At 44.1% G+C, this 15,549-nt stretch overlaps 1 protein-coding gene across 1 annotated transcript in view; it reads left to right on the forward strand.

Annotated features, from left to right (window-relative positions):
• The first annotated feature begins 4,011 nt into the window (after positions 1-4,011).
• Positions 4,012-15,549, forward strand: part of Ap1b1 (adaptor related protein complex 1 subunit beta 1) — a 55,994-nt gene continuing 44,456 nt past the window's right edge. Inside the window, exon 1 of the mRNA XM_027956057.2 lies at positions 4,012-4,165. The gene's annotated coding sequence lies outside the window, so the exon portion shown is untranslated. The remainder of the gene's footprint in view (positions 4,166-15,549) is intronic.

Below are 15,549 nucleotides of genomic sequence, written 5' to 3' on the forward strand. Positions count from 1 at the left end.
ATGGGAGGAAATGTCCGGACCTATAGGAAAGTAGAGGAGAAATCAGTTCTTCCCACCAACCTGTTTTCATCTCTGCTTGGTTCTATACATATTTTTAAGGATCAAACCCATTTTTAGGGATCAAAGCCAAGGTATCACTCATGCTAGGTAGATGCTCCACCACCGAACTACATCCCCAGCCCTTTCATCTCTACTTAGGGACTGTCAGGGAACCTAAATTACTGGAAGAGTTCAGTGAATCAATATGTAGAAGAGGCTAAGGTGGTGCCTGGATCATACTGTTAAGTGTTACCACTGAGGTGTCCAGCTAAAGTCCAGGTCCTTGGTGTCCTGAACAAAGAATTGAGCAAGACAGAGGCTGGGGTTATGGCTCAGTGGTAGAGCATTTGCCTCGCACATGTGAGGCACTGGGTTAAAAAAAAAAGAAGAAGAATTGAGCAAGACACAGAGAAGTAAAAGGCAAAGTGCAGATTTATTGAAGTTGAAGGTTAAATTACCACTCGGTAAGGTAGAGCAAAGTGGACCGAGCAGTAGAGAGAAGCTCAAGGTCCTGAGGTCTAGAAATTAGCGTCCTATATGCTGGGCTATCTCTTCTCTGTATGGTCCAAATGAAAAACCTCACCTCATTTGTTTCCATTGATTACCTTTTTTAAAAAATAAACATTACTCTTTATCACTTTGTTTTTTATTTTTTTAATGGAGTGCTGAGGATCAAACCCAGTGCCTCACGCATGCTAGGTAAATGCTCTACCACTGAGCCACAACCCCAACCCCTGATTACCTTTTAATACCTGATTAGAAGAGTGTTCAATTTCCCTCCATTGGTTACTTTAGAATACTGTCCACTTACCATCATAGGTCATTTTAAAATACCGAACTGTGGCAGGAGTTATCAAGGGTGGTAAGTCCTTAGTGACAGGAGTTGTCATGGTAATGGGACTTATCAAAAACAGGGACAGGATGACCCAACTCTCTGTCTTACTCTCCAGTGGCATTTTTCTTCTACCTGCCTCTGCCATCTTGGTGTCCCTGAACTCCTACCTCACGTTGGTGTTCTGTATCTTCATCTTTCATGGTTCAAGCTGGACATCACTTCATTTGGTGTCCAAGTTTCCTGTGCCTCCCTGGTGCTGCTGATCACTCACTTATAATTTGTCCCATTATCTGTCTTGCTCCTACACTCAGCAGTGAGCCCCAAGTAGGGATTGGGCTGTTCCTTGTTCACTGCTGCATCCCCAACATGGCTAGCTCAGGTAGGAGTGACAATGTATTTTAGGTGAAATTATTGGGACTAATGAGAGCTGGGGCTCTGGGACCAGGCCTTCAAGCTCTGCCACTCACATGCTATTTGACTTAAGTCTCAGATTTGTGTCCCCTCCCGCTCCCCAGATAAATGGAATTAAAACAGCCCCTGCCTTCTGGGGCCAATGGAGAGAGCAAATGAGGCCTGCAAACCACTCGGCACAACAGAGGGGCTCCATAAATAGTCATTGTTTTAAAGTTACAGATTAAATACCCCCCCCCCCCCATTTATCCAGGCTTCCCCTGGTCCTTCCAACCCTAGGGAGCTTCTGTTCTTGTCCTGGATTCCCAAAGCCCTCAGCATGTCCCCTACCGTAGCACTAATCTCACACTTCTGCAAGTGCAGCCATCTACAAGTCAAGGAGAGAGGCTTTGGAAGAAACTTGGGTCTGCTGCTCTGTCACCTCCCTAGACAAACTGTAAATTCAGCAAGAGCAGGACCTTTGCCCTCAACCATCTGATTATCCAACAGTTACCCCAGAGCCTGGTGAAGAGTAGGGGGCTTGTGATTTCCCAAGCTTTGTTTTCTTTCTTTTTTTTCGGGGGGAGGGGTATTGGGGTTTGAACTCAAGGTCATGGGGCCACTGAGCCACATCCCCAGCCCTATTTTGTATTTTATTCACAGACAGTGTCTCACTGAGTTGCTTAGCGCCTCATTCTTCCTGAGACTGGCTTCAGCCTCCTGAGCCTCTGTGATTATAGGCATGTGCCACCACACCTGGATCGCTCTTTCTTCCCCCCCCCCCATTCTTTCTTTCCTTCCCATGCTGGAGATGGAACCCAGGCAAGCACTCTACCATTGAGACATATCCCCAGCCCTGATTTCCCAAGCTTTCTGAAGTACTTGATTGCCTCGCTCCTTTGCATGGAGACCCTGTGTAGCCTTCCTGCCTCTGTACTATCCTCCCTGGTTTGCCCTTTCCTGCCATTGCAGCCTGTGAAACTTTGTACTAATTCAGCAAGACCTAGAACAAATGCTACCTTCCCCAGGAAGTCCTTCCTGAGCAGCTGGGCCCAGCGACCTTGGTCTCCTTGGAAATCTTAAAGCTCTGCTTTCTGCTACTACCTTGTCACTTGCACATAAGTTCTCCAGCTTGGTACCTTTAGGTGTGTTCATTTTGTTGAACAAAATTTTTTTTTTCTGGGTCACATTCCCAATTTGTTTTCCAATGAGACTGATGGCACTTGCCAACATTTATCATTAGAAAAGTTTCCTCCAGATATGTGATTTGACATGTAGATATAAGATTATTCTAGGTGCACAGAGGAAAGACCATGTGAAGATACAACAAAAGGGTGGCCATCTGCAAGTCAAGGAGAAGAAACCATTTTGGTCTTGATCTTAGATTTCCAGCCTCTGTGACTGTAGAAAAATAAATTTCCATCATTGCAGCAAAAAAGAAAAAAATATTTTTCTTCCCTGCCTACTTTGAAAACGGATTTAAAAACAGAATACTGTCTGTAGTTGAGATCATGGCATTTTACTAATGCCAATTTCCTGGGCTTAATGTCATACTACAGAGATAGAGAGTCACCATCAAAGGAAGCTGAGTGAAGGGTATGTGGGACTCTATTTTATGCTCTTTTTACAATTTTCTTATCTATGGCTATGCAAAAGCTTATTTATCAAAATGTTTTTATAATATTAAGATTGATAACAACCTTATGTACAATTTTAGGGGATTGTTTAAGAAAATCACAATATGAGCCAAACATTAGAGTACTATGAAAGTATTGGTAAGCACAAGTAGAAATTAATATATTGTTTTGAGGAAGTTTTACCAATATCTTGGTGAGATAAAAAAATCAGATAATAAATCAAGTCCAGGAAGATATTTACCAAAATATTAAAAGTGGTTGTTTCACGGCAATGGGATCACACATGATTGTGTGTGTGTGTGTGTGTGTGTGTGTGTGTGTTTGTGTGAGAGATGGGGTGTGTGTGCCAGAGATTTAATCTAGGGGCGCTTAACCACTGAGTCACACATCCTCAACCCTTTTGATTTCTTATTTTGAGACAGGCTCTCGCTAAATTGCTGAGGCTGTTAAAATTGTTGAATCTGTGATCTTCCTGCCTCAGCCTCTCAAATAGGTGGGATTACAGGATTGGGCCAGAGCAACCGGCTTGTTTTCTTTTTGCTTCAAGTATATTTCCATTTCTCTGCGATGTAAATATTATTTGTTCAGTAAAGCACCTTTAAATAGTAGAAATTACATAATGTTTTAAAGGGAATGAACAGAAATTATCTAGAAGGAAGAGAAAATTAATGGAATTGGGAAAGGTGACAATAGCAATTGAGGTCCTGGCAAAAGGAGAAATGGCACTTTATTAAGATCCCAGGGGATAAAAGTTCCTTGGAGGGAATGATGTTTTCCCCTAGGGCGCTGACGCTGCCCTGAAACAGTCCAGCTTCAGACTAGCAGAGAAGCTTCAGTCTTGCGTTTGACTAGATTTACAGTTCTAATTTTGACTCTCCCATTGGGTAAAATCCTACCATTCTCAGGGCCTCAGCACCCTAATTACTTAGCTGTTGACCGACTAGTTTTTCTTTGCGCTCTGCAGGGTACAGTGGCGAATCAGCGCTCGGCGGCAGAGAGGTTAATAGCGGTCGGTCCCGCCCACAGTCGCCACGCCCACGGGCACCACCCCTGCTCGGGTTGTACCCTTGATCCCGCCCCCAGGCCGTGCGTCCACCGGAAGTGCCCGCGCGCGGGCCGCTCACTTCCGCCCGGCAGGTGACAGCCTCGGGGCTCGGAGCGGCCGGCTGCACCGACGCACCGGGTTACGGGGAGGAGGAGGCCGCGGACATTTTGCTGCCGAGCCGAATCGAGTCGTGGCGCCGGGAGCCGTTTGGACCTGCGGGTGAGGAAACAGGGAGACCGACGAGGCTCGGAAAGAAGTGGGGCGGCTAGTCGGGGGTCGAGCTGAGGGGTTTGCGGGGTCAGGGGTCACGGTGAGGACGCCATGCTAGAGGGGCACGAGCGGCGTTCCCGACCGAGACCAGGAGTAAGGACTGCGGGTTCATTCATTCGCGCCCACTTGACTGCTGGCCAGCACCGGGCTAGTCCCAGGTCCGCAGCCCCTCATGGGGCGCCCGCCCGGAGAGACTCCTAGACTTAGGCCCCATGGAGCCTGTCCCTGGCCGAGGGAAAACTCTTCCGGATTTGGGTTCCCCCTTCGCACTCAACCTATGGCTGTCCTGGGGCCTTCTCCTCGTACAGGGGCTTATCTCTTTGCCAAAATTCCAAATGATGGGGGGAGGGGGGTCAAGAAATGGCTCTGTGCCTCCCGCTCCTTGATAGGCTAAGGCTTGGTCTGTCCTTTGGATCGTTTGGGACGAGTTGACAGAATGGGGACACCTGTAATAATGCTAGAAAACACTAACAAGAATTCCATCTTAGTTATTAAGCTCCTGCTGTAAACGATGCACCGTGCTAAACACTTTACTTACAATGCCATATTGTAGGGTAGCTATTGATACCTTACCCATTTTATCCACCAGGACACACAGGCACAAAAGTCAAATCACACATATAAAGTCAATCAGGTAGAAGAGGCAGAAGCACTGGGGTTCTTACCTAGGTTTTTAGAGACCAGCAAAGTGCAGAGACAAAGGAGAAGCTGGAGTAGTGTTAGGGTGTAGGAACTATTTAATATTTCAAGCTGCTGGTATATTATTTGGATCTGTGTCAAGATGTAGCCTTATTGCTTTTTGTCTGATCATCATAAAGGGCATTTAATTCACTTTCTTTAGGGTGAAACAATCCTGCAGGCTGTCGCTATAAGTGATTTATCTTTCAGGACAAGAGCTTAAAATTTCCCGGTTAGGAACTGTGAGACACAAAACAGACTATCCATGCAGCTAACATCCAGATGTCTCTTGAGAGAGGCTGAGCTGCATTGCTTTTTCAGTAAAGAGAAAGGAGATCTTTTGGTGCTAGGTTATGGAAGAATGTACCTAATGTATTCAAGGGAAGACTCTATCTCTCTGAAAAATGCACAGGCCTGTGCCATCTTGCCTGGGATGAATATATATCTTGGCTGAAAGAATGAGGTGGTTTGATGGCCAGGGAGCTAGGTTCTGTGAGTTGGAGCCTCACTCCTTTGCAGAAGTCATTTGTTCCAGGTCTGCCTCAGTTTCCCTGACCACAGTGTGAAGACCTGTCATCTTCCTACACACAGGTGCTTTAAGCCTTAATGAATCCAAGAAGGTTTCCACATACTTCTGAAGAAAGATATGATTAAAAAATATTACTCTTGTTACTTTTTTCTTTAAATTGTGGTCTGTTCTCCTAGTTCATTGAATTCACAGAAACTTAATACTGTTACCTTATCCCCATCCTTCCAGGAGAGGATTTGAGATAAAGCAACTTGTCACAGATGGTAGGACATAGCTCAGAGCATCTGGCTCCCTGTCCTGGCTTTAGCCCACCAAGCTCCTCTTAGAAACCATCATGAGGGGCAGCTTCACTGTTTCTTAAATAATCAGATCTCTCAAAGGTTGCATGGGTTGAGATCATCTGTTAAGTGTGGGTCCACCAGAAGCTTTACCCTGAGCAACTTGAAGGGCTCAGAGGTATAATGGGAACAGCATTCCTGACTCCTCTCAGCCCCAGCTCAGCAGCTTCTCCGCAGTGTGACCTGAACAGATTATTTGGGCTGAGTTCATTACTTCAGCTGCAAAATAATACTGATCACCCCTCCCCCACACCCATTTTAGAGTTGTTAAAAGAGGAAATTGTGCAGAGCCTGTTACACTGGTGGGTGTTTTGACCCTAAAACAGTTGATGCTTGCCAGGGCCTGTGTCTGAGGAAGACTGGCAGCTGTGGCTTGTGGGGTGTTGCTTCCTTGTGCAAATAGAGACCTTTGTGTACTTAGGGCTTCTTCCACCCTTCTTTCACTTCCTAAAAGTATTTCAGAACATGTTCAGTTTGTTGGTCCTGTAGATTCTGGCTCTGGACTTTGATCTTTTTCTAGCCATCCTCAAAACTTGCATTTCTAAACTGCTTACTTCCCAGAAGACCTTCAAGTCTGGCATGGAAGTATGATATGCTGACAGTAAGCAAGCGTGGCTTATGTATGGTTTTATGCTTTGCTCTATTTCATTTCTTTCTTTCTTTTTTTCCTTTTTCCGGGGATTGAACCCAGGGGACTTAACCACTGAATTACATCCCCAGCCCTTTTTTTTTTAAAAAAAAATCTCACTAAGTTGCTTAGGGACTTGCTAAATTGCTAAGACTGGCTTTGAACTTGCAGTCCTCCTGCCTCAGCCTCCCGAGCTGCTGGTGTGTGCCATTGCACCTGGCCCTTTGTTCTGTTTCTGAGGGGCATCTAGTCCTTGAAGGTCTTTTTTTTTCTGGACAGGTATTTTTATTTTTACAGACCAGAAGAGATTTTTTGTTCTTTATCCCTTCTCACATAGAAGAATAAATACACCAGAGAGGAGATATCACCTGAGCAGTTGGGGGATCCTTAAAACAAAAAAGTCCTGCTTGAAAATCCATCAGTGGAAAAAAAAAAAAAAAAGAAAATTCATCAGTGGTTCCTTATTGCCTGCAGGCTAAACTCACCCACTTCCTTAGCTTGGTATCCAAGGTCTTTTGGGCTCTGACTCCTGCCTGGCTTTCTCTCCTCATCCCTCCTACTCCATACTTCTACCTCCCAAGCTGCTTCCACGTCTAGATACTTTTTTATGCCTTTCTGCCTTTGCTTCATGCTCTTCCTTCTTTGTCTGAACACCATTTCCTGCTCCCTGCACCAAACCTCTGTTACTGGAGCACTACTTGGTGCTGCCTTTCTGATCATTACCACCACCCTGCAGGCCTGAGCTAGATACCCCTGCTGGGTGTTCTGTGATCACAATGGGTGACACAGTGGGTGTGTCTGTTTACTTGGATATCTTTTTATTTTTTGGATACTGGGGATTGAACTCAAGGGCACTTAACCACTGACCCACATCCCCAGCCCTATTTTGTATTTTATTTAAAGACAGGGCCTCACTGAGTTGCTTAGCGCCTTGCTTTTGCTGAGGCTGGCTTTGAACTGGTGATCCAGCCTCCCCAGCCATTGGGATCACAAGCATGCACCACCACGCCCTGCTGGATGTCTTTTTAGGGAAAAAACAAACAAACTCTCAATCCTTCATAAGACCTGTCTTAACTGTGTTGTGTCTCCAGTTGTGACTCTGTCTGGCACAGAGTCAGTGCAGTGCACCACAAATGTTTAGTAAGTGAATATTACATTGACTTGTTAGGGTTTCTTGACATCTATGGCATTCAAAGCACTTCCTAGATGATGTCCTGTCCATTATCATATCACCCCAGGGGATAGGGAGAAATCTGACTAGTAGTGGTATTAATTACTCTCAAACTTATCATTGCTGCCTCCAGCCACCAGAGTTCCTCAGGTCCCCAAGGAGAGGGTAAACACTCCCCCTCTGTAGAAATAATAGTGGCTAATAATTGCCTAGCTCCCTTAGGGTGCTGTGTACTACAAGGGCTTTGTGTGTGTTCTCTTATTTTAGCCTCTTAGATTGTCTCCTATTTGTTGGTGGAGCTGAGGGACTTCCCTGTGGTTTTAGACTCCAGAGCATTATGATCTTCTTATCTTTAACCTTGGGCTTGACCTTTACCAGGAGGGTCTCTAAGTTGAGAGTCTCCTTCTAATTAAGGTTAGAGTGTCACTGGTTGACTCCAGAAGTTCCAGAGTTCATTACCACCCAGGATGCTGTAATCATTGATCCCCATCTATCTTCCCAGTGGACACTAAACTGCAAAGTGGTAGATTTAGAGGTCAGATCTCAAAAGCTTTAAAACTAACCCTTCAATGTTTTATTTCAGCGCTTCAACAGCTGAGTTCTGTAGTAGAGTAGAAAAGTAGATTTGAGTGGCAGGTTCTTTTTAACCCCACCTCATTGCTTTTAGGATCTTAAGCACATTGAGGGTTGAATGTCAGTTTGAGAATAGCCACTTTCTGTCATCTTCATTCTTTAATCTTGAAGGATTAGTTGTTGGGTATTGACACCGAGAACAGAGACTTCATAAATCCAACACTCATTCATTTATTCGGTGTTTTTTGAGACCTGCTAGTGCCTGGCACTGGCCCTTTTTTGACAGGTAATCAAGCCAGGCGTAATTTCTGCCATTTCTCATTGGGGAGGGAGACAGTAGAAACAGGGGGGAAAATGCAATGATTAAGAGAACTGATAAGCCATGAGACAAAACAAAAGGGCATAGCAGCCAGAGCCTGTTAAAATGTAAGTCAGATCTCAGGGCTTCTCTGCTCAGAACCCTCCAGCTCCCTCGGAGTAACAGCCAGAGTCTTGACCTTGACCATAGAGCCCCCATATTCTCCTCTGACCTCATAACCCACTGCTGTCCTCATTTCTCACTCAGCCCTATTTGCCTTAGACATTCCAGGCACACTCCTTTACCCTGGCACTTTCTCTTTTCTTTCTTTCTTTTTTGCAATGCTGCAATGCTGGGGATCAAACCCAGCACTTGGTATGCTAGGCAAGTACTCTCCCCAACCCTCTAGCTATTTCTTTTGCCTGGAAGGCTCCCTACCCGCCATGATATCACCTGTCACCTTCTCAAGGAAGCCTTCTATGTCTACCCTAGTTAAATTTCAACCTTCCATCCCTTCACTCCATGCTTCCTATCCTCCTTCCTTGCAATGGACTTACTACTCTATGAGATACTAAACATTTCACTTATTTATCTCACTTAAAGTCTCTGTTCCCCATTAGGATGTAAATAAACCTATGAAGGGAGGAATTTTGTTTCCTTCACTGCTGGCATCCGCAGCGTGTGCAACAGCTTCTAGTACATGGCAGACACTTAGAGTTAACATGTGGAAAATGTATAAGAATTCTGGGGGATGGGGCAGAGAAATACCTTCTTACAGCAGATGTGAGGAAGGTGTCTTTGAAGTGATGTCATCTTAGCTGAGATGTGAAGGATAAGTTTTTGCAGCCACGCTAGAGCAGGAAAGGATAATCCAGGCAGGAGGATCAGCAGGTGCAGAGGCAATGAGCATGTGGCACTTAACGGAACTCAGAAGGCTTGTGGGCCTGAAGGGCTATGGGGGGGAGGAGGGTCCGACCATGCTTCCATCATAGCCCGTGTCAGAACCCACTGCCTTCCTCAGTCTGCTGGCTCTCTGAGCCTATAGAAGCTTGTGAGAGCAGGTACCAGCAACCTGGCTTCACTGAAGGGAAGTGGCCTGAACATTTTTACCATTTTAGATGTTGCCATCTGTTCTTCTACCCTTTGCCTTTTCTTCTCTCTCTGATCATTTATACACTTACTTTCCATTTATTGACTATAAAATAGGCTGAGGTGGTGGCATTTTCAATTTCAATATGGTCAAAATAGCTTGAAAGAGTAAGATGTATCTCTGATCCTGTCAGAACCAGTCCAGCTGAGGTTGGTTTACAAAATATGAAATTTCCCCAAGAAGGGAATTAAGCACTAGTCATTAAAACATTTTGCGTGGTATACAAATAATAGGTAGAAAACTGTAGTGAATGAAACAGATAAAATCCTTGTTCTCATGGAATTTATGTTTTCCAGGAAGAAAAATAGTAAGTACCTTTTATAGTATGTAGGTGATAAATAATCTGAAGGGGAAGAAAAAGAGGAAAGAGGATTGGGAAATAATGGTGATTGGCTAGAGGGGTGTACAGTTTTAAATAAAGTGGTCAGAGAAGGTCTCAATGAGATGGTGATAATTTGAACTAAGAGTTAAAAGAGGTTAGGATCTGAGCCATAGTCTATCTAGGAAAAGAGCCTTCCTGATAAAGTAAACAGTATATGCAAAGGCCCTGCAGTAGAAAAATGCTTATTGTGTTCAAGGAACAGCACAGAGGCTCATGTGGTTGGAGCTGAGGAAGTAATGAAGAATTCAGAGAGGAAATGGTGGGGTAGGGGCTGCATCTCATCCAGGGGTGGTAGGGATTTAGGCTTTTTTTTTTTTTTTTTTTTTTTGAGTAAGATAGGAAACTGCTGGAGGACTGGAGCAGAGGGGTGTCATTGTCTTAGACTGTAAGAGAATCATTTTGGGTTGTCAGTGTGGATGCAGATTGGTAGCAATCTCAATGGGAAGTGATGGTGACCTGGGGCCAGGTTGTAGCAATGGAGCTAGTGAGAAGCCACTTCATGGATTCTGGACTTAATCTCGAAGTACACCCAGTAGAATTTGCTGATAGATGAGATGTGGGGTATGAGTATGTTGTCAAAGGTAACTGAGATTTTTAGCCTGAGAACCTGTTAGGAGTAACTGAAGACTGCAAGGTGAACCTGTTGGGAGAGGGAAGGAAGCCAGAGGTCAGTTTTTATCATGTTCAGTTTGACTTCCCTGCTAGTCATATAGACATTTAAGAAGAGAAGTCAATTAGATGGTTTGTTTGTAGGAACCTGGGACTCAGGAAGAGGTTGGACCAGGTGATGTAAAGTTGTGAGTTGTCTACTTGTGGATGATACTTAAAGCTGTGATGCTGGATGTGATCAACAGAGAGGTGAAATAGTGTAGATAGAGAAGAGAAGAGTTGAAAGAGAGGAAGAAGAGGAAGGAGCAGAGGAAACCAATAAGGAATGGATGGTGTGGTAAGAGGGAATTTAAAGGAAGAAAATATTTCAGGAAGAAGGAAAGGATCAGTAGTATCAAAAGCTTATCAGTGGGAGACCTGTCATTTGACAACTCTGCATCTTCTGCTGGAAAGGTCCAACATGCCCTTAAATCTCATTTTACCTTACCTAACCTAATATGCTTCTTTCCCCCTTCCAAGTCTTTCCTCCAGCCAAGGAGGAAGTCTCACAGACTTCTAAACACACAGGTTTTGACCTTGGATAGGCCGATTCTCTCTCAGTGTCCTTAATGCCTTGCTTTTAAGTGAGGATGAAATGAGACAGGCTGTAAGTTACTCAGTATGGAGCCTGCTTCCAGCTAGCATCGGCAATGACTCTGCTGTTCTCATTTACCTCCCTTGTTATGCTAGGATCTGGTGGGTCTTCTGTCACCCCAGCTCCTCCCTTTCTGAATCTGACCTGTCTTTCCATGTTCATCCAAGTCCATCTTCATCAAAGAGAGTCCCTCCACCTGTCTCAGAACCCTGCTCCTCAAGCTTTGGTGGCAGTTATCTAGAGCTCAGAATCACTCTGTTATTCCTCTGCAGTCCTTTCCCTGGCTTCTGAATCTGTAAAAGCCTTGTGGGAAAAGGCTGACCTTTATTGTGTGCATGCTCCTGGTGGGGCACAGACCCAGGTTTGCAGCAGATGACGCACCACATTATACTTGCTGATGGAAGACAATGAAAATGGACAACTCTCCAGAAAGTGTTCCTGTGGTATAAGTGGGAAAAACAGAGATCACAAGTCTTATTCTATAGTTCTTGTCCTTTTTCCTCCTCACATTGATTAAGTATTGTTCAGAAGATGACCTTGCTAATTTTTTTCCAAATCCCGAGGAACTTTCCTTTTTCTTGGCAGCAGACCTTTCCATACATTACTACTTGTAGATTAATTGAGAACTGACAACTGATTCTAGAATCAAGTGATTCTAGAATGGAGTTTTAGAGTCTGAGATAAGAACCTTTGTTTGCATGTGGCATTTGTTTGCTTTTGGTTCCTTTTCATTTTGAAGCCTTTGATTTCTAGTGGGCTTCAGGAGATTGATTTTGATTAATCAGTTTTCATCCAAATCCCAGGAGACCCATAACTTGGCAAGCTCTTCTCAACAGGCTTTTGCTAGGCATATTACCAAACTAGATGTTATGTTGTCCAAGGTAGATGGGCTGGCCTTAAAATAACCTTCTGTTCAACATCTGAGGGAGTCTGTCAGGATATGTGGCAATCTACTTCACATACCCTTTAGCTTGGAGCATGTGCGTTTCTTCCGGGGCTTCATTTAGAGATGAGTTGTTGTCTCACTGGTTGGAGTAGGACTTGTGATCACATTGTGGGACAGTGGTGGAAAGTGTTGGCACTACCATGTTCTAGCTGGGTGACCCAAACACAAAAAAAGCATTGACCTCTTTGGATTTCAGTTTCCTCATCTGTAACCTGTGATATTATTAAAACCTTTTTCACAGATTATTGTGAGGACTAAATCTAAAGCTCTTTACAGAGTGTCTTGGCCCATGGTGCACCTGTGCACTTGCCATTGCTGCTACTGCTGCCACATTTGTTCTGACTTTCATGCTGAGCCTGAGGAAGCACACAGCTTATCTATTCATAGTTACTAGCTGACTTGAAAGAGCCTGAGTTTGGTGATCACATTGTCTCAGAGAAAGTCAGAAATCTAGTTTCTCTACTGCTGACTCACCTTTTAATCTTGAACTTGGCCTTGTTTCCCTGTCTTAAAGTGAACTTTAGTACTTACTGGAGGACCCTTTCCTTTTTAAGAGATTGTTGGGCTGGGGCCATAGTGGTAGAGCACTTGTCTAGCATGTGTGATGCCCTGGGTTCCATCCTTAGTGCTACAGAAAAATAAATAAAATAAGATAAAATAAAATAAAAGGATACTGTCAGACCTGGGTGGAGGGTGGGGGTGAGTAGACTTATCATCTCCATCAAACTCTAAGCCCCATGGGGCAGGAACATGATCAGGGCGTGGCACAGAGTAGGGGACTATTTGTGAGATGAATCTCTCTCTGTCCTTGAGACAGAAATAAAATGATCAAATTGTGGCTTTCTTGTTCCAGGTGAAGAAGAAATGGTAACACCATTCTAGTTCCTTTTTTTTTTAGTTGTAGTAGTTGGACACAATACCTTTATTTATTTAATTTTTTAAAAATTTATCTATGACAGCAGAATGCATTATAATTCTTATTACTTATATAGAGCACAATTTTTCATATTTCTGGTTGTATACATAGTATATTCACACCAATTCGTGTCTTTATACCTGTACTTTGGATAATAATGATCATCACATTCCACCATCATTAATAACCCCATGCCCCCTCCCTTCCCCTCCAACCCCTCTGCCCTATCTAGAGTTCATCTATTCCTCCCATGCTCCCTCTCCCTACCCCACTATGAATCAGCCTCCTTATGTCAAAGAAAACATTCAGCATTTGGTTTTTTGGGATTGGCTTACTTCACTTAGCATTATCTTCTCTAACTCCATCCATTTACCTGCAAATGCCATGATTTTATTCTCTTTTATTGCTGAGTAAACAATACCTTTATTTTATTTATTTATTTTTATGTGGTGCTGAGGATCGAACCCAGGGCCTTGAATGTGCTAGGCAAATGCTCTACCGCTGAGCCACAATCCCAGCCCCTCACTCTAGTCCCTTTTATTCACTTTTTTCTAACTTAGTCTTGACTGCCCTTGGACTCCGTGCTCCTTGGAACAGGTTTCTGTTCATCAGGGAAGGGTTTAACCATGGAAGCCACCAACACAGACCTCCACAGATCCTGGCCTGAATATCCTTGCATTCAGACATGGGTCATGGCAGGTGGATCAGACCTTGTCTAATTGTCTCTTCCCTCTTTTCCTAAAGCTGCTTTTCTAGCTGATCTCACAATACTGGGGGCTCTCTGATTCACCAGGTGCTGATGGCGTGCACTGCAGGTGCAAGCACAGCCAGCCTCACATTTCTCATCTGTTTGCAGGGCATGGGCCGCTCTGACAGGAATCAGTACCCTGAGATAGAATAAATAAAATAAACAAACAAAATAAAGGATACTGTCAGACAGGTGAGGAGGGGTGAACAGACCCGTTGCTGTCAAACTTGGAGCTCCATGGGCAGGTACATGATCAGGGTATAGCACAGAGTAAGCCATTGTCTGGCTTTTAGGGAAATTAAAACACTTTCTTGCTTGTCTTGTTACTGTTTTCCTTCCTGCCAAAGACTCAGTAAGATTTACTGGCCCTGCCCAGTGCAGTGGCTCACACCTGTAATCCCAGTGGCTTGGGAGGCTGAGGCAGTATGATCTAAGTTCAGAGCTAGCCTCAGCAACTCAGTGAGGCCCTAAGCAACTTAGCGAGACTCTGTCTCAAAATAAATAAAATAGGCTGGGGAAATGGCTCAGTGGTAGAGCATCCCTGGGTTCATTCCTTGGTACAAAAAAAAAAAAAAAAAAAGCGAGAGAAAGAAAGAAAAAAGATTTCCTTTACTGGTCCTGGCTGCATGCTGAACTTACTCTCTTTTGTTCCATTGGAAATGTCTTATGTTCTTAGAATGATCATGCTGGACTTCCTCTTGTTTGATACCTGGAAAGAACACTTATTGGTGGGGAACGGCTTTCCTCAATGAGTAGAGAATTGTAGCATATGAAATGTAGGAGGACTTTTGTCTGTCATTTAGTAAACTTGTTTTCGAACTTTATGCCTTGGAACCATGGGATGTATGAAGGGCTCCCAATGAGGAGGGGGAGAGGTGGGCATAATGAATGGAACGAGACCAGGCTCTAAGCTCCCCATCTATACCTCAACCAGAGTAGTTACAAAGAGTGGGAATGGACTTGAAAAGCCATTGATCTGGTTGAATTTTCATTTGACAATTGGAAAAAGTAAGGCCCAGAGATGGGGAGATTTTCCCAGGGTCTCACAGCCCTTGGTAGCAAAGCCAGACTGCCTGGAGGTCATCTTGGCTTTGGATCAACCTTGCCATGTTTGTTGAAAGTTAATTGCAAAGCCATATGTTCCAGGTCTGCCCCAGTCCTCACTGTCTGGTGCTTGTCACCGAGGTCTCTTATCTTGATCTGTATGGGCCCTTGGTTTCTAGCTTCTCTGGAACACATCTTTTCATTCATTATGTCAGAAGACATCTGGTGAGCTTCTGGAGTGTGCCAGGTATAGTGCCATTCACTAGTTTGACAACATTAAACAGGACATATCCCACATTAGAGGAACATGGAGGGCAGCAGAGAAGTCTGGGACACCATTGGGTCTAATTTCAGGCCCTTTGGATGCAAAAGAGGCTCCTCTGGGGCAGCAGAGCTTAAACTGAGACAAGAATGAACACAGGGGTGGAGAAAATGTTGGGGGTAGATGTACTATTTTTTCTTTATGTTTAAAATAGGTAATACATGCACACAGGATAAAATTTCAAAGTTATCAAGATGTGAATGATGAAAAGTCAGTCTCTCACCATTCCTCAGTCACCCCGCTTCCTTATTGAAGGAAACCACTATTAACTTGTTTGTCCTCTTAAGGGTAGTCCGTGCATTTGTAAACTTTTGGTATTTATGTTTCATTAATATTCATATTTTAAAAATACAAATGGTAGCATAGT

Source organism: Marmota flaviventris, chromosome 1 (genome assembly GCF_047511675.1).
Source record: "Marmota flaviventris isolate mMarFla1 chromosome 1, mMarFla1.hap1, whole genome shotgun sequence".
Taxonomy (NCBI): Eukaryota; Metazoa; Chordata; class Mammalia; order Rodentia; family Sciuridae; genus Marmota; species Marmota flaviventris.